General features: G+C 45.6%; 1 pseudogene; it reads left to right on the forward strand.

Annotated features, from left to right (window-relative positions):
• Positions 1-26,910, forward strand: part of LOC149171582 (callose synthase 3-like) — a 74,379-nt pseudogene continuing 47,469 nt past the window's right edge.

The following is a 26,910-nucleotide window of genomic DNA, read 5'->3' on the forward strand; positions in this document are numbered from 1 at the left end:
ATGGCGTTGCCCGGCACTGTGTTGGATGAAGGTGCATCGGTTAGTCTCATGCCCGTTACTACTTGGCAAGCCTTGGGTTCCCCATCGCTTGTACCTGTCGCCCCGAATCTCACCGCTTTTGATGGAGGAACGAGTCAACCACTAGGGATCCTCCCGAAGTTTCCTATCACTTTGGGAGGCAAGACCGTCTATATAGACGTCTCGGTTACCCAAGGTTCTTTAGACTTCAGTCTTCTCCTTGGTCGTGATTATGTGTATGCCATGGGAGCCCTTGTTTCTTCACTTTTCCGTGTGGTTTGTTTTCCACACGATGGAAGAATCGTGACGTTCGATCAATTATCGTTCGTTCGTCCACAAGCCCCTCCGGCGCACTCATCCTTCCCTCCTGGCTTTCATCCACAAGTTGCATCTGCCTCGCCGCAAATCAACTACGTGGCCACCTACCCCGTGCCCGTACCCAGTGATGACACCATCGTACATAGTGTCCTGGGGGCATTAGGTCCTGATTTCCAAGATGTCGGCCTTCCCTCCGGAGCCACTTTCTTGGGGGCCTCCACTTCCCGTTCATTATGATGAGGTCTGGTCGGAGCATAGTTCGCTTTCCTGTGTCAAGCTCCTTACAAAAATGAAACTAGGTGTCGAGCATAGTTCCTGATCTTGTGTCAAGCTCGTTAAAAAATGAAACACGGGTTATGAGGATAGTTCTTTTACTGTGTCAACCTCATTAAAAAATGAAACACCTCCCTTTCCAAATCGAGTCTTTTGATTAAGATCTCGTAAAATACAAGTCGAGTCTTTCATAGATCTCGAGAGTGAATCTTCATTCCATCCACTTTGTTGAATGCAATGAAGCTTGGGGGGCATGTACCTCGATGTGCGTCATTATGCTGGGGGCATGTGCGTCATTATGCTGGGGGCATGCGAGCTTATAACAAGCATAGTTTTTCGTTTCAAGCTTGTGTAAACATGAAACCGAATCCAAGCAAAGTTCTCCATGGTTCAAGCTTGTGTAAAAATGAACCCATACCCATTTTACATCTTGTGATTGCTATCTTTATCTGCTAAATTCTGCTAGATGAGCCTTGGTTGTTTCATTCCATTGCTACCATCTCTTTGGCCGATCATATGCTCTCACTTGGTTGTTTATCCTTTCCTGAGGAACCGCAGCGATGAGTGGTTTTATTAGCTTGCCTCTTGACCATTACATGTTTTGAGTAGTTCCACCATTGCCGGAACCAGTTGCTACCTTTTATACCACTCGTTCCTCTAGGACGAGTCGCCTTTAAGCTCTTTTCTGACTCGTAAAAGATGAAAAGATTGCCGAGTATTTTTCCCTTTTTGACTCGTTAAAGAGAATAAAAATGGAGGTCTGCTTTCAGCTCTTTTCTGACCGTTTAAAGACGAAAAGATTGCCGAGTCCCCCTCTCAGCTCGTTAAAAGGAACGAGAGGCGGTCGTTTTTAAGCTCTTTTTCCGACCGTTAAACCAAAAAGATCGCCGGGTGTTTGTCGTTTCGCACTCGATATTGGCTCTAAAACGACGTGTCTTCGACCACTTTTTTTACTTTTTCCGGTCGGCGACACTATTTATGAAAAGTACTCCTCGGTTATAATGGCCGGGCGGTTCTTTCGAGCACAGTTTTATACTTTTTCGGGCTCGAGAGACACAACTGTACGAAAAAGGACCCCCCTGGAGTCTCCTTTTCCGCATTCTTTTCAGACTCTCGAAACAAGAAAAGAAGCCGAGTTTTTCCTTTGTCAGGCTCGTTAAACACTCAATGACATCGGATATTGTCAACATGACACACATCAAGCATATGTTACCCCCGTCAAGCTTGTCATCCAAAAATAATCGGGTACCTGCCTGCAAAGGTGGGGAAAAAGGAACTTTGATTACAGTCGTCTCGGCAGTACGTCACTCTTGAACATGGCACTCCGCTGTTTCGTGTCTGGGTGGGGTCATCTCATCTCGTTTTCACTAGCCTCCATGGGTTTGGGATATCCTATTTGACCTCTCATCTGTTCATTGCCGTCATCATCCTATCCGCTGCTCATTTGATGTCAAGTACTGCCAAATCCGTTACAGTGCCGTTATATGTTCAAGAGAAGTTGTCCTCTGCCACAATGCAACCTCGTTCGCTATCTCATCACAAATTATTATACCTCTGTCTCATGTCGATGATGTGGGAATCATCATGGCCAACCTTCGATCAAGGCCACTTCTCGTCGACTTCAACTCATTATCCGAGAAAGTGACTTAGAGACTCCTTCCAGGTGCCTTGGAGCCTGCATGCCTCAATGGCAGGTTCCTCGTGTTCGACGCAAGGTTTACATCATTGACCTACGATCGAATGATTCCGTGGGTGTTCGACACCAGCTCATTGATTCACACGCTACGGATTGTACCTATAGTACCTTGAGGGCCATTGTCATTATTGGTGGTACCTCTCGCGTCTGTTAACGGTTCTCATCATTGGCCGGTAATCAGACGATGTTCATGCATGTTCGACTCCAACCCCTGTATTCACATGTGTGGACTTGTACTCTGTTCGGGTCGAGATGGAGCGCAAGACCCTGGATCCTTGCTCACTGTGGTCCAGGTTGCGATTTTGTGGATAATCATTACATGACTCATTGATGGATGGCTGTGCCCATACCTGAGTCTTCATGGATGGCTGCGACCATACCTTGTCATTATTATGGTCTCTTTAGCTGGGTGGCTGCGTCCATACCATAGACCAGTCTCGCATGTCTTTTGGATGGCTGCGCCCATGCCTAGACTGCATGTATGTGATTGTCAGAGATTTTTCGGTACTTCCTGGTGGTGTTCCAGTTCGGCGTGTGTTGTAAAGCATTTCACCCCTCCCACTCTCTCGGTCTTCATGCTTTAGGGGGCATCTGTTACACAGTAATTTATCACTGCCTTCCTGTCAGTCGCCCTGCTGTGTCCAAGAAATCACAATCACTAAGTGTTTGATCCCTGAACTGGCTTAAAACCCATTTTTCCAAAGTTTTGTGCATCAGCGCGTCTGTTCCTAAAATAACCGCGATGACCAGCGCCCCACAGTGTATTTCGTGCGCTGCCATCGCGGAAGAACATCACTTTTCCGCGATGACGCACAGCGCGGCTTTCGCGTGTCCTTCCGCGCTGACATGACTTGTTCAGTTATTGTTATGTGCTGACAGCGCGGCAGTCTCCATATAATCCGCGCTGATCCAGTTTGGGCGAATTTGTTCAAACAACCAGCCTTCCAGATCTCTCCAGGCTTGGTTGTTAGCTTTGTGAATATCGACTCCCTTCTGTGGCATGTCTGTTCGACCCTTTGCAACTACTCCCCTTGAAGATAAGCTCATCCTTCCACCTTTTTAGGAGACTCATTCTCCTATATAAACTTCCACCATTACCATGAGCAGCTGGTTAGAAACTAGTGGGAACTAGCTAGACGTAGCTTGGATTGTACAGAGCTTGTAGTGCTCAGATTGCTGCTATAGGTTTGGTGTGTTAGGTGTGGAAGTGATTGATTGCTTGGGGAAGTTTGTTTGTGACATTTGTGTGAGAGAGAGAGAGTTATTTGTCTTGGGAGAACCATCCTCAAAGGTGAATGCTTGAGACACATGCTGACTGATCCCTCCTGAGAAGTTTATCGACGTCAGAACATTTGGTTGTACTCTTCTCTATTCTGATTAATAATAGATGACTGCTATTATTGTTCCATTCTCGTTTGTTTATGCAATGGATAAATGTGAATTATGTCTTTTCTGACTGGCATATAGTTACTTTTACTAGATTTTACGCTTGCGTTTGCTTTCTCTTCGTGTGTGCAGGTGTCCGTTCGCGGGGATCGCGGAGGACTGTGACCAGCTGAAGCGAAGGAGCGAAGGAAACATCTCTTCGTCAAACGACAGCGCAGGAATCCAAGTAGGTGCTCTTTACTTCTTGTTTAATTGTAACTAGGAACATGCGTGGCAGCATTGTGTGATTGTTGCTAGACCCCTATTGGGCTAGTAGGGATCGCCTCTATCCGTAGAGGGGATTTACCTTCTCAACAATTTGGCGACTCCACTGGGGATCAGCCTTTTTGTCTCTTGAGTCCATCTTTGTGTTTGAATTTGATTGCTCTCTTTTTGAAATTGGGGATTAATTATCAGTCGTTTGCGTTTCCTGGGTTGATCTGGGAGATGCCCCTGTTTGATTGAAAGATTGGTTGTTTTGATTTGGGAGTTTTGATTTGCCTGTCACTATTTTTGAGCTCCATCGCGGATTTAATTTTAACAGTCGCGCTGAAAATCGGATCATCGCGGAAAAGACGTGTATATCCGCGATGTCAGCGCTACTTTCTAGCTTAATTCCGCGCTGACTGTGTTTTTCTAGCTTAATTCCGCGCTGACTCTGCTTTTCTGAGATCATCTCGGTTTTTGGGGCAAAAGTCGCGCTGACAGCTCGGGTGGTCTGTGTAAAAGTTGCGCTGACATGGGTTTTTAGTGTAAAACTTGCGCTGACTCCTGAAAAGTTGTTTTTATAACTTTATCTCCTGAATTCATCAATCTTTCTTATCCCCTGTGGTTTCTTGTCCCTCATTAGCTTGTTTTGATTGCTTTTGGTTAAGGGACGCTCTCTCTTTGATTTCATTCGACTGAGTCTCGTGTTTTTAGACCATGTGACCTAGCCCTTTAGAAGTTTCATCGAGAAACCATTTGCTTGGGTTACTTGTCTATTCAAGGTTCATCCACAACCCTCTTATTGATTTGCTTGAGGCTTTTCCACTGCTTATTGCTGGTTGATTTTTAGTGTCGATTATTGAACCACCTTTTTATGTTGATTCGATTTCTTCACTACCAAGCATAGATTACGATTGTTTGGATCGATCAGTTCACATTCGCTTCCTCCTTGTTACAATCCTTGCTTGTCTTGACGAGCTTAGATTACATAGCTCGTGCAGACCTTTGTTTTCCTTTGATTTGGAAGCTTTGGTTGAATGTTTAGGGAACTTTGTGTGCTTTCATTGAGTAGTTTACTTGGTGTTCCGGTTCCTCCAAATTATTTTAGATGCTTTGTGTCACTGAAAGAAAATCAAACTAGTAGCTTTGCTTTTGAAAATTGAAAAGGAAAAGAACATTTCATTGATTTGCATCTTCAAAAAAAAAGTTTCCTTTCCTCGCTTTAGTTGCATTAAGTTGCTTGTTTGCTTGTACTTGTTTTGTTTGACAGAAAATTTCTTGCCCTCTCGTAGCTAGAATTCATCGAATAAAACGGAATTCTTTGGCATATAGATTGCATCTAGGTAATTGTGAGCGAACATACGATAGAGCTTGAAATCGAAACTTAATCTCAAGATCAACTATAAAATGAACCAAATGAATCTAAAAACGCATTGGAACTAAACGCAAATATCTAGAGGTCTAGGTTAGAGACGTGTTCCGGCGTCTTTAAACATAGTCACTGTTGTTTCACATTAGGTTGGGTGATTCCTCCTTCTGTGACTCGATAGTGGTCTAACACGGACTGCGCTCCCACGTACCATCGCGTATATAGGGAGACCCCACTAGGCTTTTATCCTTTATCCATAGGAAGCCGAGTCGGCCGCCCTACGATTCGCAATGCAGTGAACACAGCATTCACGAAGATTGACCACCCGTACCCTAAAAAGTATTCTGTGGTTTTGCGAAAAGTTTGGCACACCCTCTACCTAGAATTCCAGAGCAGTCACTTTTGATCCTTTTCAGACTCCCTAAACGAAAAGGTGCCTGTGAGCGTCTTGTCACTTCGTGCTCATTAAACATTCGAAGGAGACTGGAGTCATCTTTTCGTCCTTTTCTCGACTCTTGAAACATGAAAAGGTCAAGTTTGGTTCCAGTGTCTTAACAATTTATTCGGCCTCGATAACATTTCCTGGTTAGATCTTATCTGCGCTAGCCTAAGTAGGTTTCGTGTTCGTTTGCTATGGCAACTTTTCCGGGATTCACTAACCCAGGTTCCCCCTCTGATGGGAATCCAGGACAATTCCCTCCTCTTGGGAATGTTGGTGCTCCGTACATGGCGACGTTGTCCCTACCAGGGTTAACTGTCGGGTTGCCTGTGTGGTTGTTTTCAACCTCTTTGGTCCCTACCGTATCGGCTGTTAGTCTATCAGTCCCTCCACCTGAACAACATCATGTTGATCCTAAGGTGGATCTCTCCCCTTCGACGCCTACTTCTACGTCGTCCTCTAGTACTTCGCCTAGTGAAAGTCTTGACTCGACTAACCGGGTGGCTAAGAGGAAGAAGAGGAAGACCAAGAAGAAGAAGTCCCCTAAGGGAGAGCCTACACACACAGTTCCCCTCTCAAGTCCAGCTATCCACTCTAGTACACATGAAGTCGGGTCACCTTCTGCTCCTCCGCGGAAGGTTAAGTTTCCTTGTCGATTATGCAGGGAGGACCATCTGCTTCGAGATTGTCCTGGCATTCCCAGGGTACTAGAAGTATGGTCTCACGATCTGGCCCGCCCTTCATCGTCCACTGATGATCACGGCGATGCTACCTCATCAGTTGGGAAGGGTAAGGAGAAAGGGAAGCTTCGAATCCCCTGCCGACTTTGTGAAGGCAAACATCCCCTTCACCTTTGTCCACTCATGGATAAAGCCTCTACTGTATTGGAAAGTCTTACTGCTCCTCCGAATCCATTCCCCGCTGGTTATCAGCGTCTTTCTACAGCTGTAGATCGTGCCACTGTTCACAAAGAGATCGCTTCAGATTCTCCTATTGTCCAGTCCCCTCTTCCCGAACCTGGCTGTTCCCAGCCTGTTCCAGACCCGCCGTTGGTCGGAAAGGGTGTTGACTCGAGTTCCCCTCCTCTCAACCACTCTGTTTCGAAAGAGCAAAATTCTCATGTTCTTCTCGTCTCCTCAGATTCTCCTGAGCTTGATAAAGGTTCTCCTGAAACCTCTCCGGAGAATTTAGATTCGGTCCTTTCCGAGCAGGGGGGCAACCATATGGTTCCCCCACCAAGTAGTTCGGTCATTTCCTTTGATTGGAGTCGTTTGACTACCCCTCCCCTTCCATCCCATGTGCCTTTCTGGGTCACCGCCTATGCTGCCCAAATGGCGTTGCCCGGCACTGTGTTGGATGAAGGTGCATCGGTTAGTCTCATGCCCGTTACTACTTGGCAAGCCTTGGGTTCCCCATCGCTTGTACCTGTCGCCCCGAATCTCACCGCTTTTGATGGAGGAACGAGTCAACCACTAGGGATCCTCCCGAAGTTTCCTATCACTTTGGGAGGCAAGACCGTCTATATAGACGTCTCGGTTACCCAAGGTTCTTTAGACTTCAGTCTTCTCCTTGGTCGTGATTATGTGTATGCCATGGGAGCCCTTGTTTCTTCACTTTTCCGTGTGGTTTGTTTTCCACACGATGGAAGAATCGTGACGTTCGATCAATTATCGTTCGTTCGTCCACAAGCCCCTCCGGCGCACTCATCCTTCCCTCCTGGCTTTCATCCACAAGTTGCATCTGCCTCGCCGCAAATCAACTACGTGGCCACCTACCCCGTGCCCGTACCCAGTGATGACACCATCGTACATAGTGTCCTGGGGGCATTAGGTCCTGATTTCCAAGATGTCGGCCTTCCCTCCGGAGCCACTTTCTTGGGGGCCTCCACTTCCCGTTCATTATGATGAGGTCTGGTCGGAGCATAGTTCGCTTTCCTGTGTCAAGCTCCTTAAAAAAATGAAACTAGGTGTCGAGCATAGTTCCTGATCTTGTGTCAAGCTCGTTAAAAAATGAAACACGGGTTATGAGGATAGTTCTTTTACTGTGTCAACCTCATTAAAAAATGAAACACCTCCCTTTCCAAATCGAGTCTTTTGATTAAGATCTCGTAAAATACAAGTCGAGTCTTTCATAGATCTCGAGAGTGAATCTTCATTCCATCCACTTTGTTGAATGCAATGAAGCTTGGGGGGCATGTACCTCGATGTGCGTCATTATGCTGGGGGCATGTGCGTCATTATGCTGGGGGCATGCGAGCTTATAACAAGCATAGTTTTTCGTTTCAAGCTTGTGTAAACATGAAACCGAATCCAAGCAAAGTTCTCCATGGTTCAAGCTTGTGTAAAAATGAACCCATACCCATTTTACATCTTGTGATTGCTATCTTTATCTGCTAAATTCTGCTAGATGAGCCTTGGTTGTTTCATTCCATTGCTACCATCTCTTTGGCCGATCATATGCTCTCACTTGGTTGTTTATCCTTTCCTGAGGAACCGCAGCGATGAGTGGTTTTATTAGCTTGCCTCTTGACCATTACATGTTTTGAGTAGTTCCACCATTGCCGGAACCAGTTGCTACCTTTTATACCACTCGTTCCTCTAGGACGAGTCGCCTTTAAGCTCTTTTCTGACTCGTAAAAGATGAAAAGATTGCCGAGTATTTTTCCCTTTTTGACTCGTTAAAGAGAATAAAAATGGAGGTCTGCTTTCAGCTCTTTTCTGACCGTTTAAAGACGAAAAGATTGCCGAGTCCCCCTCTCAGCTCGTTAAAAGGAACGAGAGGCGGTCGTTTTTAAGCTCTTTTTCCGACCGTTAAACCAAAAAGATCGCCGGGTGTTTGTCGTTTCGCACTCGATATTGGCTCTAAAACGACGTGTCTTCGACCACTTTTTTTACTTTTTCCGGTCGGCGACACTATTTATGAAAAGTACTCCTCGGTTATAATGGCCGGGCGGTTCTTTCGAGCACAGTTTTATACTTTTTCGGGCTCGAGAGACACAACTGTACGAAAAAGGACCCCCCTGGAGTCTCCTTTTCCGCATTCTTTTCAGACTCTCGAAACAAGAAAAGAAGCCGAGTTTTTCCTTTGTCAGGCTCGTTAAACACTCAATGACATCGGATATTGTCAACATGACACACATCAAGCATATGTTACCCCCGTCAAGCTTGTCATCCAAAAATAATCGGGGTACCTGCCTGCAAAGGTGGGGAAAAAGGAACTTTGATTACAGTCGTCTCGGCAGTACGTCACTCTTGAACATGGCACTCCGCTGTTTCGTGTCTGGGTGGGGTCATCTCATCTCGTTTTCACTAGCCTCCATGGGTTTGGGATATCCTATTTGACCTCTCATCTGTTCATTGCCGTCATCATCCTATCCGCTGCTCATTTGATGTCAAGTACTGCCAAATCCGTTACAGTGCCGTTATATGTTCAAGAGAAGTTGTCCTCTGCCACAATGCAACCTCGTTCGCTATCTCATCACAAATTATTATACCTCTGTCTCATGTCGATGATGTGGGAATCATCATGGCCCACCTTCGATCAAGGCCACTTCTCGTCGACTTCAACTCATTATCCGAGAAAGTGACTTAGAGACTCCTTCCAGGTGCCTTGGAGCCTGCATGCCTCAATGGCAGGTTCCTCGTGTTCGACGCAAGGTTTACATCATTGACCTACGATCGAATGATTCCGTGGGTGTTCGACACCAGCTCATTGATTCACACGCTACGGATTGTACCTATAGTACCTTGAGGGCCATTGTCATTATTGGTGGTACCTCTCGCGTCTGTTAACGGTTCTCATCATTGGCCGGTAATCAGACGATGTTCATGCATGTTCGACTCCAACCCCTGTATTCACATGTGTGGACTTGTACTCTGTTCGGGTCGAGATGGAGCGCAAGACCCTGGATCCTTGCTCACTGTGGTCCAGGTTGCGATTTTGTGGATAATCATTACATGACTCATTGATGGATGGCTGTGCCCATACCTGAGTCTTCATGGATGGCTGCGACCATACCTTGTCATTATTATGGTCTCTTTAGCTGGGTGGCTGCGTCCATACCATAGACCAGTCTCGCATGTCTTTTGGATGGCTGCGCCCATGCCTAGACTGCATGTATGTGATTGTCAGAGATTTTTCGGTACTTCCTGGTGGTGTTCCAGTTCGGCGTGTGTTGTAAAGCATTTCACCCCTCCCACTCTCTCGGTCTTCATGCTTTAGGGGGCATCTGTTACACAGTAATTTATCACTGCCTTCCTGTCAGTCGCCCTGCTGTGTCCAAGAAATCACAATCACTAAGTGTTTGATCCCTGAACTGGCTTAAAACCCATTTTTCCAAAGTTTTGTGCATCAGCGCGTCTGTTCCTAAAATAACCGCGATGACCAGCGCCCCACAGTGTATTTCGTGCGCTGCCATCGCGGAAGAACATCACTTTTCCGCGATGACGCACAGCGCGGCTTTCGCGTGTCCTTCCGCGCTGACATGACTTGTTCAGTTATTGTTATGTGCTGACAGCGCGGCAGTCTCCATATAATCCGCGCTGATCCAGTTTGGGCGAATTTGTTCAAACAACCAGCCTTCCAGATCTCTCCAGGCTTGGTTGTTAGCTTTGTGAATATCGACTCCCTTCTATGGCATGTCTGTTCGACCCTTTGCAACTACTCCCCTTGAAGATAAGCTCATCCTTCCACCTTTTTAGGAGACTCATTCTCCTATATAAACTTCCACCATTACCATGAGCAGCTGGTTAGAAACTAGTGGGAACTAGCTAGACGTAGCTTGGATTGTACAGAGCTTGTAGTGCTCAGATTGCTGCTATAGGTTTGGTGTGTTAGGTGTGGAAGTGATTGATTGCTTGGGGAAGTTTGTTTGTGACATTTGTGTGAGAGAGAGAGAGTTATTTGTCTTGGGAGAACCATCCTCAAAGGTGAATGCTTGAGACACATGCTGACTGATCCCTCCTGAGAAGTTTATCGACGTCAGAACATTTGGTTGTACTCTTCTCTATTCTGATTAATAATAGATGACTGCTATTATTGTTCCATTCTCGTTTGTTTATGCAATGGATAAATGTGAATTATGTCTTTTCTGACTGGCATATAGTTACTTTTACTAGATTTTACGCTTGCGTTTGCTTTCTCTTCGTGTGTGCAGGTGTCCGTTCGCGGGGATCGCGGAGGACTGTGACCAGCTGAAGCGAAGGAGCGAAGGAAACATCTCTTCGTCAAACGACAGCGCAGGAATCCAAGTAGGTGCTCTTTACTTCTTGTTTAATTGTAACTAGGAACATGCGTGGCAGCATTGTGTGATTGTTGCTAGACCCCTATTGGGCTAGTAGGGATCGCCTCTATCCGTAGAGGGGATTTACCTTCTCAACAATTTGGCGACTCCACTGGGGATCAGCCTTTTTGTCTCTTGAGTCCATCTTTGTGTTTGAATTTGATTGCTCTCTTTTTGAAATTGGGGATTAATTATCAGTCGTTTGCGTTTCCTGGGTTGATCTGGGAGATGCCCCTGTTTGATTGAAAGATTGGTTGTTTTGATTTGGGAGTTTTGATTTGCCTGTCACTATTTTTGAGCTCCATCGCGGATTTAATTTTAACAGTCGCGCTGAAAATCGGATCATCGCGGAAAAGACGTGTATATCCGCGATGTCAGCGCTACTTTCTAGCTTAATTCCGCGCTGACTGTGTTTTTCTAGCTTAATTCCGCGCTGACTCTGCTTTTCTGAGATCATCTCGGTTTTTGGGGCAAAAGTCGCGCTGACAGCTCGGGTGGTCTGTGTAAAAGTTGCGCTGACATGGGTTTTTAGTGTAAAACTTGCGCTGACTCCTGAAAAGTTGTTTTTATAACTTTATCTCCTGAATTCATCAATCTTTCTTATCCCCTGTGGTTTCTTGTCCCTCATTAGCTTGTTTTGATTGCTTTTGGTTAAGGGACGCTCTCTCTTTGATTTCATTCGACTGAGTCTCGTGTTTTTAGACCATGTGACCTAGCCCTTTAGAAGTTTCATCGAGAAACCATTTGCTTGGGTTACTTGTCTATTCAAGGTTCATCCACAACCCTCTTATTGATTTGCTTGAGGCTTTTCCACTGCTTATTGCTGGTTGATTTTTAGTGTCGATTATTGAACCACCTTTTTATGTTGATTCGATTTCTTCACTACCAAGCATAGATTACGATTGTTTGGATCGATCAGTTCACATTCGCTTCCTCCTTGTTACAATCCTTGCTTGTCTTGACGAGCTTAGATTACATAGCTCGTGCAGACCTTTGTTTTCCTTTGATTTGGAAGCTTTGGTTGAATGTTTAGGGAACTTTGTGTGCTTTCATTGAGTAGTTTACTTGGTGTTCCGGTTCCTCCAAATTATTTTAGATGCTTTGTGTCACTGAAAGAAAATCAAACTAGTAGCTTTGCTTTTGAAAATTGAAAAGGAAAAGAACATTTCATTGATTTGCATCTTCAAAAAAAAAGTTTCCTTTCCTCGCTTTAGTTGCATTAAGTTGCTTGTTTGCTTGTACTTGTTTTGTTTGACAGAAAATTTCTTGCCCTCTCGTAGCTAGAATTCATCGAATAAAACGGAATTCTTTGGCATATAGATTGCATCTAGGTAATTGTGAGCGAACATACGATAGAGCTTGAAATCGAAACTTAATCTCAAGATCAACTATAAAATGAACCAAATGAATCTAAAAACGCATTGGAACTAAACGCAAATATCTAGAGGTCTAGGTTAGAGACGTGTTCCGGCGTCTTTAAACATAGTCACTGTTGTTTCACATTAGGTTGGGTGATTCCTCCTTCTGTGACTCGATAGTGGTCTAACACGGACTGCGCTCCCACGTACCATCGCGTATATAGGGAGACCCCACTAGGCTTTTATCCTTTATCCATAGGAAGCCGAGTCGGCCGCCCTACGATTCGCAATGCAGTGAACACAGCATTCACGAAGATTGACCACCCGTACCCTAAAAAGTATTCTGTGGTTTTGCGAAAAGTTTGGCACACCCTCTACCTAGAATTCCAGAGCAGTCACTTTTGATCCTTTTCAGACTCCCTAAACGAAAAGGTGCCTGTGAGCGTCTTGTCACTTCGTGCTCATTAAACATTCGAAGGAGACTGGAGTCATCTTTTCGTCCTTTTCTCGACTCTTGAAACATGAAAAGGTCAAGTTTGGTTCCAGTGTCTTAACAATTTATTCGGCCTCGATAACATTTCCTGGTTAGATCTTATCTGCGCTAGCCTAAGTAGGTTTCGTGTTCGTCTGCTATGGCAACTTTTCCGGGATTCACTAACCCAGGTTCCCCCTCTGATGGGAATCCAGGACAATTCCCTCCTCTTGGGAATGTTGGTGCTCCGTACATGGCGACGTTGTCCCTACCAGGGTTAACTGTCGGGTTGCCTGTGTGGTTGTTTTCAACCTCTTTGGTCCCTACCGTATCGGCTGTTAGTCTATCAGTCCCTCCACCTGAACAACATCATGTTGATCCTAAGGTGGATCTCTCCCCTTCGACGCCTACTTCTACGTCGTCCTCTAGTACTTCGCCTAGTGAAAGTCTTGACTCGACTAACCAGGTGGCTAAGAGGAAGAAGAGGAAGACCAAGAAGAAGAAGTCCCCTAAGGGAGAGCCTACACACACAGTTCCCCCCTCAAGTCCAGCTATCCACTCTAGTACACATGAAGTCGGGTCACCTTCTGCTCCTCCGCGGAAGGTTAAGTTTCCTTGTCGATTATGCAGGGAGGACCATCTGCTTCGAGATTGTCCTGGCATTCCCAGGGTACTAGAAGTATGGTCTCACGATCTGGCCCGCCCTTCATCGTCCACTGATGATCACGGCGATGCTACCTCATCAGTTGGGAATGGTAAGGAGAAAGGGAAGCTTCGAATCCCCTGCCGACTTTGTGAAGGCAAACATCCCCTTCACCTTTGTCCACTCATGGATAAAGCCTCTACTGTATTGGAAAGTCTTACTGCTCCTCCGAATCCATTCCCCGCTGGTTATCAGCGTCTTTCTACAGCTGTAGATCGTGCCCCTGTTCACAAAGAGATCGCTTCAGATTCTCCTATTGTCCAGTCCCCTCTTCCCGAACCTGGCTGTTCCCAGCCTGTTCCAGACCCGCCGTTGGTCGGAAAGGGTGTTGACTCGAGTTCCCTCCTCTCAACCACTCTGTTTCGAAAGAGCAAAATTCTCATGTTCTTCTCGTCTCCTCAGATTCTCCTGAGCTTGATAAAGGTTCTCCTGAAACCTCTCCGGAGAATTTAGATTCGGTCCTTTCCGAGCAGGGGGGCAACCATATGGTTCCCCCACCAAGTAGTTCGGTCATTTCCTTTGATTGGAGTCGTTTGACTACCCCTCCCCTTCCATCCCATGTGCCTTTCTGGGTCACCGCCTATGCTGCCCAAATGGCGTTGCCCGGCACTGTGTTGGATGAAGGTGCATCGGTTAGTCTCATGCCCGTTACTACTTGGCAAGCCTTGGGTTCCCCATCGCTTGTACCTGTCGCCCCGAATCTCACCGCTTTTGATGGAGGAACGAGTCAACCACTAGGGATCCTCCCGAAGTTTCCTATCACTTTGGGAGGCAAGACCGTCTATATAGACGTCTCGGTTACCCAAGGTTCTTTAGACTTCAGTCTTCTCCTTGGTCGTGATTATGTGTATGCCATGGGAGCCCTTGTTTCTTCACTTTTCCGTGTGGTTTGTTTTCCACACGATGGAAGAATCGTGACGTTCGATCAATTATCGTTCGTTCGTCCACAAGCCCCTCCGGCGCACTCATCCTTCCCTCCTGGCTTTCATCCACAAGTTGCATCTGCCTCGCCGCAAATCAACTACGTGGCCACCTACCCCGTGCCCGTACCCAGTGATGACACCATCGTACATAGTGTCCTGGGGGCATTAGGTCCTGATTTCCAAGATGTCGGCCTTCCCTCCGGAGCCACTTTCTTGGGGGCCTCCACTTCCCGTTCATTATGATGAGGTCTGGTCGGAGCATAGTTCGCTTTCCTGTGTCAAGCTCCTTAAAAAAATGAAACTAGGTGTCGAGCATAGTTCCTGATCTTGTGTCAAGCTCGTTAAAAAATGAAACACGGGTTATGAGGATAGTTCTTTTACTGTGTCAACCTCATTAAAAAATGAAACACCTCCCTTTCCAAATCGAGTCTTTTGATTAAGATCTCGTAAAATACAAGTCGAGTCTTTCATAGATCTCGAGAGTGAATCTTCATTCCATCCACTTTGTTGAATGCAATGAAGCTTGGGGGGCATGTACCTCGATGTGCGTCATTATGCTGGGGGCATGCGAGCTTATAACAAGCATAGTTTTTCGTTTCAAGCTTGTGTAAACATGAAACCGAATCCAAGCAAAGTTCTCCATGGTTCAAGCTTGTGTAAAAATGAACCCATACCCATTTTACATCTTGTGATTGCTATCTTTATCTGCTAAATTCTGCTAGATGAGCCTTGGTTGTTTCATTCCATTGCTACCATCTCTTTGGCCGATCATATGCTCTCACTTGGTTGTTTATCCTTTCCTGAGGAACCGCAGCGATGAGTGGTTTTATTAGCTTGCCTCTTGACCATTACATGTTTTGAGTAGTTCCACCATTGCCGGAACCAGTTGCTACCTTTTATACCACTCGTTCCTCTAGGACGAGTCGCCTTTAAGCTCTTTTCTGACTCGTAAAAGATGAAAAGATTGCCGAGTATTTTTCCCTTTTTGACTCGTTAAAGAGAATAAAAATGGAGGTCTGCTTTCAGCTCTTTTCTGACCGTTTAAAGACGAAAAGATTGCCGAGTCCCCCTCTCAGCTCGTTAAAAGGAACGAGAGGCGGTCGTTTTTAAGCTCTTTTTCCGACCGTTAAACCAAAAAGATCGCCGGGTGTTTGTCGTTTCGCACTCGATATTGGCTCTAAAACGACGTGTCTTCGACCACTTTTTTACTTTTTCCGGTCGGCGACACTATTTATGAAAAGTACTCCTCGGTTATAATGGCCGGGCGGTTCTTTCGAGCACAGTTTTATACTTTTTCGGGCTCGAGAGACACAACTGTACGAAAAAGGACCCCCCTGGAGTCTCCTTTTCCGCATTCTTTTCAGACTCTCGAAACAAGAAAAGAAGCCGAGTTTTTCCTTTGTCAGGCTCGTTAAACACTCAATGACATCGGATATTGTCAACATGACACACATCAAGCATATGTTACCCCCGTCAAGCTTGTCATCCAAAAATAATCGGGGTACCTGCCTGCAAAGGTGGGGAAAAAGGAACTTTGATTACAGTCGTCTCGGCAGTACGTCACTCTTGAACATGGCACTCCGCTGTTTCGTGTCTGGGTGGGGTCATCTCATCTCGTTTTCACTAGCCTCCATGGGTTTGGGATATCCTATTTGACCTCTCATCTGTTCATTGCCGTCATCATCCTATCCGCTGCTCATTTGATGTCAAGTACTGCCAAATCCGTTACAGTGCCGTTATATGTTCAAGAGAAGTTGTCCTCTGCCACAATGCAACCTCGTTCGCTATCTCATCACAAATTATTATACCTCTGTCTCATGTCGATGATGTGGGAATCATCATGGCCCACCTTCGATCAAGGCCACTTCTCGTCGACTTCAACTCATTATCCGAGAAAGTGACTTAGAGACTCCTTCCAGGTGCCTTGGAGCCTGCATGCCTCAATGGCAGGTTCCTCGTGTTCGACGCAAGGTTTACATCATTGACCTACGATCGAATGATTCCGTGGGTGTTCGACACCAGCTCATTGATTCACACGCTACGGATTGTACCTATAGTACCTTGAGGGCCATTGTCATTATTGGTGGTACCTCTCGCGTCTGTTAACGGTTCTCATCATTGGCCGGTAATCAGACGATGTTCATGCATGTTCGACTCCAACCCCTGTATTCACATGTGTGGACTTGTACTCTGTTCGGGTCGAGATGGAGCGCAAGACCCTGGATCCTTGCTCACTGTGGTCCAGGTTGCGATTTTGTGGATAATCATTACATGACTCATTGATGGATGGCTGTGCCCATACCTGAGTCTTCATGGATGGCTGCGACCATACCTTGTCATTATTATGGTCTCTTTAGCTGGGTGGCTGCGTCCATACCATAGACCAGTCTCGCATGTCTTTTGGATGGCTGCGCCCATGCCTAGACTGCATGTATGTGATTGTCAGAGATTTTTCGGTACTTCCTGGTGGTGTTCCAGTTCGGCGTGTGTTGTAAAGCATTTCACCCCTCCCACTCTCTCGGTCTTCATGCTTTAGGGGGCATCTGTTACACAGTAATTTATCACTGCCTTCCTGTCAGTCGCCCTGCTGTGTCCAAGAAATCACAATCACTAAGTGTTTGATCCCTGAACTGGCTTAAAACCCATTTTTCCAAAGTTTTGTGCATCAGCGCGTCTGTTCCTAAAATAACCGCGATGACCAGCGCCCCACAGTGTATTTCGTGCGCTGCCATCGCGGAAGAACATCACTTTTCCGCGATGACGCACAGCGCGGCTTTCGCGTGTCCTTCCGCGCTGACATGACTTGTTCAGTTATTGTTATGTGCTGACAGCGCGGCAGTCTCCATATAATCCGCGCTGATCCAGTTTGGGCGAATTTGTTCAAACAACCAGCCTTCCAGATCTCTCCAGGCTTGGTTGTTAGCTTTGTGAATATCGACTCCCTTCTATGGCATGTCTGTTCGACCCTTTGCAACTACTCCCCTTGAAGATAAGCTCATCCTTCCACCTTTTTAGGAGACTCATTCTCCTATATAAACTTCCACCATTACCATGAGCAGCTGGTTAGAAACTAGTGGGAACTAGCTAGACTTAGCTTGGATTGTACAGAGCTTGTAGTGCTCAGATTGCTGCTATAGGTTTGGTGTGTTAGGTGTGGAAGTGATTGATTGCTTGGGGAAGTTTGTTTGTGACATTTGTGTGAGAGAGAGAGAGTTATTTGTCTTGGGAGAACCATCCTCAAAGGTGAATGCTTGAGATACATGCTGACTGATCCCTCCTGAGAAGTTTATCGACGTCAGAACATTTGGTTGTACTCTTCTCTATTCTGATTAATAATAGATGACTGCTATTATTGTTCCATTCTCGTTTGTTTATGCAATGGATAAATGTGAATTATGTCTTTTCTGACTGGCATATAGTTACTTTTACTAGATTTTACGCTTGCGTTTGCTTTCTCTTCGTGTGTGCAGGTGTCCGTTCGCGGGGATCGCGGAGGACTGTGACCAGCTGAAGCGAAGGAGCGAAGGAAACATCTCTTCGTCAAACGACAGCGCAGGAATCCAAGTAGGTGCTCTTTACTTCTTGTTTAATTGTAACTAGGAACATGCGTGGCAGCATTGTGTGATTGTTGCTAGACCCCTATTGGGCTAGTAGGGATCGCCTCTATCCGTAGAGGGGATTTACCTTCTCAACAATTTGGCGACTCCACTGGGGATCAGCCTTTTTGTCTCTTGAGTCCATCTTTGTGTTTGAATTTGATTGCTCTCTTTTTGAAATTGGGGATTAATTATCAGTCGTTTGCGTTTCCTGGGTTGATCTGGGAGATGCCCCTGTTTGATTGAAAGATTGGTTGTTTTGATTTGGGAGTTTTGATTTGCCTGTCACTATTTTTGAGCTCCATCGCGGATTTAATTTTAACAGTCGCGCTGAAAATCGGATCATCGCGGAAAAGACGTGTATATCCGCGATGTCAGCGCTACTTTCTAGCTTAATTCCGCGCTGACTGTGTTTTTCTAGCTTAATTCCGCGCTGACTCTGCTTTTCTGAGATCATCTCGGTTTTTGGGGCAAAAGTCGCGCTGACAGCTCGGGTGGTCTGTGTAAAAGTTGCGCTGACATGGGTTTTTAGTGTAAAACTTGCGCTGACTCCTGAAAAGTTGTTTTTATAACTTTATCTCCTGAATTCATCAATCTTTCTTATCCCCTGTGGTTTCTTGTCCCTCATTAGCTTGTTTTGATTGCTTTTGGTTAAGGGACGCTCTCTCTTTGATTTCATTCGACTGAGTCTCGTGTTTTTAGACCATGTGACCTAGCCCTTTAGAAGTTTCATCGAGAAACCATTTGCTTGGGTTACTTGTCTATTCAAGGTTCATCCACAACCCTCTTATTGATTTGCTTGAGGCTTTTCCACTGCTTATTGCTGGTTGATTTTTAGTGTCGATTATTGAACCACCTTTTTATGTTGATTCGATTTCTTCACTACCAAGCATAGATTACGATTGTTTGGATCGATCAGTTCACATTCGCTTCCTCCTTGTTACAATCCTTGCTTGTCTTGACGAGCTTAGATTACATAGCTCGTGCAGACCTTTGTTTTCCTTTGATTTGGAAGCTTTGGTTGAATGTTTAGGGAACTTTGTGTGCTTTCATTGAGTAGTTTACTTGGTGTTCCGGTTCCTCCAAATTATTTTAGATGCTTTGTGTCACTGAAAGAAAATCAAACTAGTAGCTTTGCTTTTGAAAATTGAAAAGGAAAAGAACATTTCATTGATTTGCATCTTCAAAAAAAAAGTTTCCTTTCCTCGCTTTAGTTGCATTAAGTTGCTTGTTTGCTTGTACTTGTTTTGTTTGACAGAAAATTTCTTGCCCTCTCGTAGCTAGAATTCATCGAATAAAACGGAATTCTTTGGCATATAGATTGCATCTAGGTAATTGTGAGCGAACATACGATAGAGCTTGAAATCGAAACTTAATCTCAAGATCAACTATAAAATGAACCAAATGAATCTAAAAACGCATTGGAACTAAACGCAAATATCTAGAGGTCTAGGTTAGAGACGTGTTCCGGCGTCTTTAAACATAGTCACTGTTGTTTCACATTAGGTTGGGTGATTCCTCCTTCTGTGACTCGATAGTGGTCTAACACGGACTGCGCTCCCACGTACCATCGCGTATATAGGGAGACCCCACTAGGCTTTTATCCTTTATCCATAGGAAGCCGAGTCGGCCGCCCTACGATTCGCAATGCAGTGAACACAGCATTCACGAAGATTGACCACCCGTACCCTAAAAAGTATTCTGTGGTTTTGCGAAAAGTTTGGCACACCCTCTACCTAGAATTCCAGAGCAGTCACTTTTGATCCTTTTCAGACTCCCTAAACGAAAAGGTGCCTGTGAGCGTCTTGTCACTTCGTGCTCATTAAACATTCGAAGGAGACTGGAGTCATCTTTTCGTCCTTTTCTCGACTCTTGAAACATGAAAAGGTCAAGTTTGGTTCCAGTGTCTTAACAATTTATTCGGCCTCGATAACATTTCCTGGTTAGATCTTATCTGCGCTAGCCTAAGTAGGTTTCGTGTTCGTCTGCTATGGCAACTTTTCCGGGATTCACTAACCCAGGTTCCCCCTCTGATGGGAATCCAGGACAATTCCCTCCTCTTGGGAATGTTGGTGCTCCGTACATGGCGACGTTGTCCCTACCAGGGTTAACTGTCGGGTTGCCTGTGTGGTTGTTTTCAACCTCTTTGGTCCCTACCGTATCGGCTGTTAGTCCATCAGTCCCTCCACCTGAACAACATCATGTTGATCCTAAGGTGGATCTCTCCCCTTCGACGCCTACTTCTACGTCGTCCTCTAGTACTTCGCCTAGTGAAAGTCTTGACTCGACTAACCGGGTGGCTAAGAGGAAGAAGAGGAAGACCAAGAAGAAGAAGTCCCCTAAGGGAGAGCCTACACACACAGTTCCCCTCCTAAGTCCAGCTATCCACTCTAGTACACTTGAAGTCGGGTCACCTTCTGCTCCTCCGCGGAAGGTTAAGTTTCCTTGTCGATTATGCAGGGAGGACCATCTGCTTCGTGATTGTCCTGGCATTCCCAGGGTATTAGAAGTATGGTCTCACGATCTGGCCCGCCCTTCATCGTCCACTGATGATCACGGCGATGCTACCTCATCAGTTGGGAATGGTAAGGAGAAAGGGAAGCTTCGAATCCCCTGCCGACTTTGTGAAGGCAAACATCCCCTTCACCTTTGTCCACTCATGGATAAAGCCTCTGCTGTATTGGAAAGTCTTACTGCTCCTCCGAATCCATTCCCCGCTGGTTATCAGCGTCTTTCTACAGCTGTAGATCGTGCCACTGTTCACAAAGAGATCGCTTCAGATTCTCCTATTGTCCAGTCCCCTCTTCCCGAACCTGGCTGTTCCCAGCCTGTTCCAGACCCGCCGTTGGTCGGAAAGGTGTTGACTCGAGTTCCCCTCCTCTCAACCACTCTGTTTCGAAAGAGCAAAATTCTCATGTTCTTCTCGTCTCCTCAGATTCTCCTGAGCTTGATAAAGGTTCTCCTGAAACCTCTCCGGAGAATTTAGATTCGGTCCTTTCCGAGCAGGGGGGCAACCATATGGTTCCCCCACCAAGTAGTTCGGTCATTTCCTTTGATTGGAGTCGTTTGACTACCCCTCCCCTTCCATCCCATGTGCCTTTCTGGGTCACCGCCTATGCTGCCCAAATGGCGTTGCCCGGCACTGTGTTGGATGAAGGTGCATCGGTTAGTCTCATGCCCGTTACTACTTGGCAAGCCTTGGGTTCCCCATCGCTTGTACCTGTCGCCCCGAATCTCACCGCTTTTGATGGAGGAACGAGTCAACCACTAGGGATCCTCCCGAAGTTTCCTATCACTTTGGGAGGCAAGACCGTCTATATAGACGTCTCGGTTACCCAAGGTTCTTTAGACTTCAGTCTTCTCCTTGGTCGTGATTATGTGTATGCCATGGGAGCCCTTGTTTCTTCACTTTTCCGTGTGGTTTGTTTTCCACACGATGGAAGAATCGTGACGTTCGATCAATTATCGTTCGTTCGTCCACAAGCCCCTCCGGCGCACTCATCCTTCCCTCCTGGCTTTCATCCACAAGTTGCATCTGCCTCGCCGCAAATCAACTACGTGGCCACCTACCCCGTGCCCGTACCCAGTGATGACACCATCGTACATAGTGTCCTGGGGGCATTAGGTCCTGATTTCCAAGATGTCGGCCTTCCCTCCGGAGCCACTTTCTTGGGGGCCTCCACTTCCCGTTCATTATGATGAGGTCTGGTCGGAGCATAGTTCGCTTTCCTGTGTCAAGCTCCTTAAAAAAATGAAACTAGGTGTCGAGCATAGTTCCTGATCTTGTGTCAAGCTCGTTAAAAAATGAAACACGGGTTATGAGGATAGTTCTTTTACTGTGTCAACCTCATTAAAAAATGAAACACCTCCCTTTCCAAATCGAGTCTTTTGATTAAGATCTCGTAAAATACAAGTCGAGTCTTTCATAGATCTCGAGAGTGAATCTTCATTCCATCCACTTTGTTGAATGCAATGAAGCTTGGGGGGCATGTACCTCGATGTGCGTCATTATGCTGGGGGCATGCGAGCTTATAACAAGCATAGTTTTTCGTTTCAAGCTTGTGTAAACATGAAACCGAATCCAAGCAAAGTTCTCCATGGTTCAAGCTTGTGTAAAAATGAACCCATACCCATTTTACATCTTGTGATTGCTATCTTTATCTGCTAAATTCTGCTAGATGAGCCTTGGTTGTTTCATTCCATTGCTACCATCTCTTTGGCCGATCATATGCTCTCACTTGGTTGTTTATCCTTTCCTGAGGAACCGCAGCGATGAGTGGTTTTATTAGCTTGCCTCTTGACCATTACATGTTTTGAGTAGTTCCACCATTGCCGGAACCAGTTGCTACCTTTTATACCACTCGTTCCTCTAGGACGAGTCGCCTTTAAGCTCTTTTCTGACTCGTAAAAGATGAAAAGATTGCCGAGTATTTTTCCCTTTTTGACTCGTTAAAGAGAATAAAAATGGAGGTCTGCTTTCAGCTCTTTTCTGACCGTTTAAAGACGAAAAGATTGCCGAGTCCCCCTCTCAGCTCGTTAAAAGGAACGAGAGGCGGTCGTTTTTAAGCTCTTTTTCCGACCGTTAAACCAAAAAGATCGCCGGGTGTTTGTCGTTTCGCACTCGATATTGGCTCTAAAACGACGTGTCTTCGACCACTTTTTTTACTTTTTCCGGTCGGCGACACTATTTATGAAAAGTACTCCTCGGTTATAATGGCCGGGCGGTTCTTTCGAGCACAGTTTTATACTTTTTCGGGCTCGAGAGACACAACTGTACGAAAAAGGACCCCCCTGGAGTCTCCTTTTCCGCATTCTTTTCAGACTCTCGAAACAAGAAAAGAAGCCGAGTTTTTCCTTTGTCAGGCTCGTTAAACACTCAATGACATCGGATATTGTCAACATGACACACATCAAGCATATGTTACCCCCGTCAAGCTTGTCATCCAAAAATAATCGGGGTACCTGCCTGCAAAGGTGGGGAAAAAGGAACTTTGATTACAGTCGTCTCGGCAGTACGTCACTCTTGAACATGGCACTCCGCTGTTTCGTGTCTGGGTGGGGTCATCTCATCTCGTTTTCACTAGCCTCCATGGGTTTGGGATATCCTATTTGACCTCTCATCTGTTCATTGCCGTCATCATCCTATCCGCTGCTCATTTGATGTCAAGTACTGCCAAATCCGTTACAGTGCCGTTATATGTTCAAGAGAAGTTGTCCTCTGCCACAATGCAACCTCGTTCGCTATCTCATCACAAATTATTATACCTCTGTCTCATGTCGATGATGTGGGAATCATCATGGCCCACCTTCGATCAAGGCCACTTCTCGTCGACTTCAACTCATTATCCGAGAAAGTGACTTAGAGACTCCTTCCAGGTGCCTTGGAGCCTGCATGCCTCAATGGCAGGTTCCTCGTGTTCGACGCAAGGTTTACATCATTGACCTACGATCGAATGATTCCGTGGGTGTTCGACACCAGCTCATTGATTCACACGCTACGGATTGTACCTATAGTACCTTGAGGGCCATTGTCATTATTGGTGGTACCTCTCGCGTCTGTTAACGGTTCTCATCATTGGCCGGTAATCAGACGATGTTCATGCATGTTCGACTCCAACCCCTGTATTCACATGTGTGGACTTGTACTCTGTTCGGGTCGAGATGGAGCGCAAGACCCTGGATCCTTGCTCACTGTGGTCCAGGTTGCGATTTTGTGGATAATCATTACATGACTCATTGATGGATGGCTGTGCCCATACCTGAGTCTTCATGGATGGCTGCGACCATACCTTGTCATTATTATGGTCTCTTTAGCTGGGTGGCTGCGTCCATACCATAGACCAGTCTCGCATGTCTTTTGGATGGCTGCGCCCATGCCTAGACTGCATGTATGTGATTGTCAGAGATTTTTCGGTACTTCCTGGTGGTGTTCCAGTTCGGCGTGTGTTGTAAAGCATTTCACCCCTCCCACTCTCTCGGTCTTCATGCTTTAGGGGGCATCTGTTACACAGTAATTTATCACTGCCTTCCTGTCAGTCGCCCTGCTGTGTCCAAGAAATCACAATCACTAAGTGTTTGATCCCTGAACTGGCTTAAAACCCATTTTTCCAAAGTTTTGTGCATCAGCGCGTCTGTTCCTAAAATAACCGCGATGACCAGCGCCCCACAGTGTATTTCGTGCGCTGCCATCGCGGAAGAACATCACTTTTCCGCGATGACGCACAGCGCGGCTTTCGCGTGTCCTTCCGCGCTGACATGACTTGTTCAGTTATTGTTATGTGCTGACAGCGCGGCAGTCTCCATATAATCCGCGCTGATCCAGTTTGGGCGAATTTGTTCAAACAACCAGCCTTCCAGATCTCTCCAGGCTTGGTTGTTAGCTTTGTGAATATCGACTCCCTTCTATGGCATGTCTGTTCGACCCTTTGCAACTACTCCCCTTGAAGATAAGCTCATCCTTCCACCTTTTTAGGAGACTCATTCTCCTATATAAACTTCCACCATTACCATGAGCAGCTGGTTAGAAACTAGTGGGAACTAGCTAGACGTAGCTTGGATTGTACAGAGCTTGTAGTGCTCAGATTGCTGCTATAGGTTTGGTGTGTTAGGTGTGGAAGTGATTGATTGCTTGGGGAAGTTTGTTTGTGACATTTGTGTGAGAGAGAGAGAGTTATTTGTCTTGGGAGAACCATCCTCAAAGGTGAATGCTTGAGACACATGCTGACTGATCCCTCCTGAGAAGTTTATCGACGTCAGAACATTTGGTTGTACTCTTCTCTATTCTGATTAATAATAGATGACTGCTATTATTGTTCCATTCTCGTTTGTTTATGCAATGGATAAATGTGAATTATGTCTTTTCTGACTGGCATATAGTTACTTTTACTAGATTTTACGCTTGCGTTTGCTTTCTCTTCGTGTGTGCAGGTGTCCGTTCGCGGGGATCGCGGAGGACTGTGACCAGCTGAAGCGAAGGAGCGAAGGAAACATCTCTTCGTCAAACGACAGCGCAGGAATCCAAGTAGGTGCTCTTTACTTCTTGTTTAATTGTAACTAGGAACATGCGTGGCAGCATTGTGTGATTGTTGCTAGACCCCTATTGGGCTAGTAGGGATCGCCTCTATCCGTAGAGGGGATTTACCTTCTCAACAATTTGGCGACTCCACTGGGGATCAGCCTTTTTGTCTCTTGAGTCCATCTTTGTGTTTGAATTTGATTGCTCTCTTTTTGAAATTGGGGATTAATTATCAGTCGTTTGCGTTTCCTGGGTTGATCTGGGAGATGCCCCTGTTTGATTGAAAGATTGGTTGTTTTGATTTGGGAGTTTTGATTTGCCTGTCACTATTTTTGAGCTCCATCGCGGATTTAATTTTAACAGTCGCGCTGAAAATCGGATCATCGCGGAAAAGACGTGTATATCCGCGATGTCAGCGCTACTTTCTAGCTTAATTCCGCGCTGACTGTGTTTTTCTAGCTTAATTCCGCGCTGACTCTGCTTTTCTGAGATCATCTCGGTTTTTGGGGCAAAAGTCGCGTTGACAGCTCGGGTGGTCTGTGTAAAAGTTGCGCTGACATGGGTTTTTAGTGTAAAACTTGCGCTGACTCCTGAAAAGTTGTTTTTATAACTTTATCTCCTGAATTCATCAATCTTTCTTATCCCCTGTGGTTTCTTGTCCCTCATTAGCTTGTTTTGATTGCTTTTGGTTAAGGGACGCTCTCTCTTTGATTTCATTCGACTGAGTCTCGTGTTTTTAGACCATGTGACCTAGCCCTTTAGAAGTTTCATCGAGAAACCATTTGCTTGGGTTACTTGTCTATTCAAGGTTCATCCACAACCCTCTTATTGATTTGCTTGAGGCTTTTCCACTGCTTATTGCTGGTTGATTTTTAGTGTCGATTATTGAACCACCTTTTTATGTTGATTCGATTTCTTCACTACCAAGCATAGATTACGATTGTTTGGATCGATCAGTTCACATTCGCTTCCTCCTTGTTACAATCCTTGCTTGTCTTGACGAGCTTAGATTACATAGCTCGTGCAGACCTTTGTTTTCCTTTGATTTGGAAGCTTTGGTTGAATGTTTAGGGAACTTTGTGTGCTTTCATTGAGTAGTTTACTTGGTGTTCCGGTTCCTCCAAATTATTTTAGATGCTTTGTGTCACTGAAAGAAAATCAAACTAGTAGCTTTGCTTTTGAAAATTGAAAAGGAAAAGAACATTTCATTGATTTGCATCTTCAAAAAAAAAGTTTCCTTTCCTCGCTTTAGTTGCATTAAGTTGCTTGTTTGCTTGTACTTGTTTTGTTTGACAGAAAATTTCTTGCCCTCTCGTAGCTAGAATTCATCGAATAAAACGGAATTCTTTGGCATATAGATTGCATCTAGGTAATTGTGAGCGAACATACGATAGAGCTTGAAATCGAAACTTAATCTCAAGATCAACTATAAAATGAACCAAATGAATCTAAAAACGCATTGGAACTAAACGCAAATATCTAGAGGTCTAGGTTAGAGACGTGTTCCGGCGTCTTTAAACATAGTCACTGTTGTTTCACATTAGGTTGGGTGATTCCTCCTTCTGTGACTCGATAGTGGTCTAACACGGACTGCGCTCCCACGTACCATCGCGTATATAGGGAGACCCCACTAGGCTTTTATCCTTTATCCATAGGAAGCCGAGTCGGCCGCCCTACGATTCGCAATGCAGTGAACACAGCATTCACGAAGATTGACCACCCGTACCCTAAAAAGTATTCTGTGGTTTTGCGAAAAGTTTGGCACACCCTCTACCTAGAATTCCAGAGCAGTCACTTTTGATCCTTTTCAGACTCCC

The sequence above is a fragment of the Pinus tabuliformis genome, chromosome 4_2, assembly GCF_031772625.1.
Source record: "Pinus tabuliformis cultivar Carrire ecotype Pingquan chromosome 4_2, CPIR1, whole genome shotgun sequence".
In the NCBI taxonomy this organism is placed as follows: Eukaryota; Viridiplantae; Streptophyta; class Pinopsida; order Pinales; family Pinaceae; genus Pinus; species Pinus tabuliformis.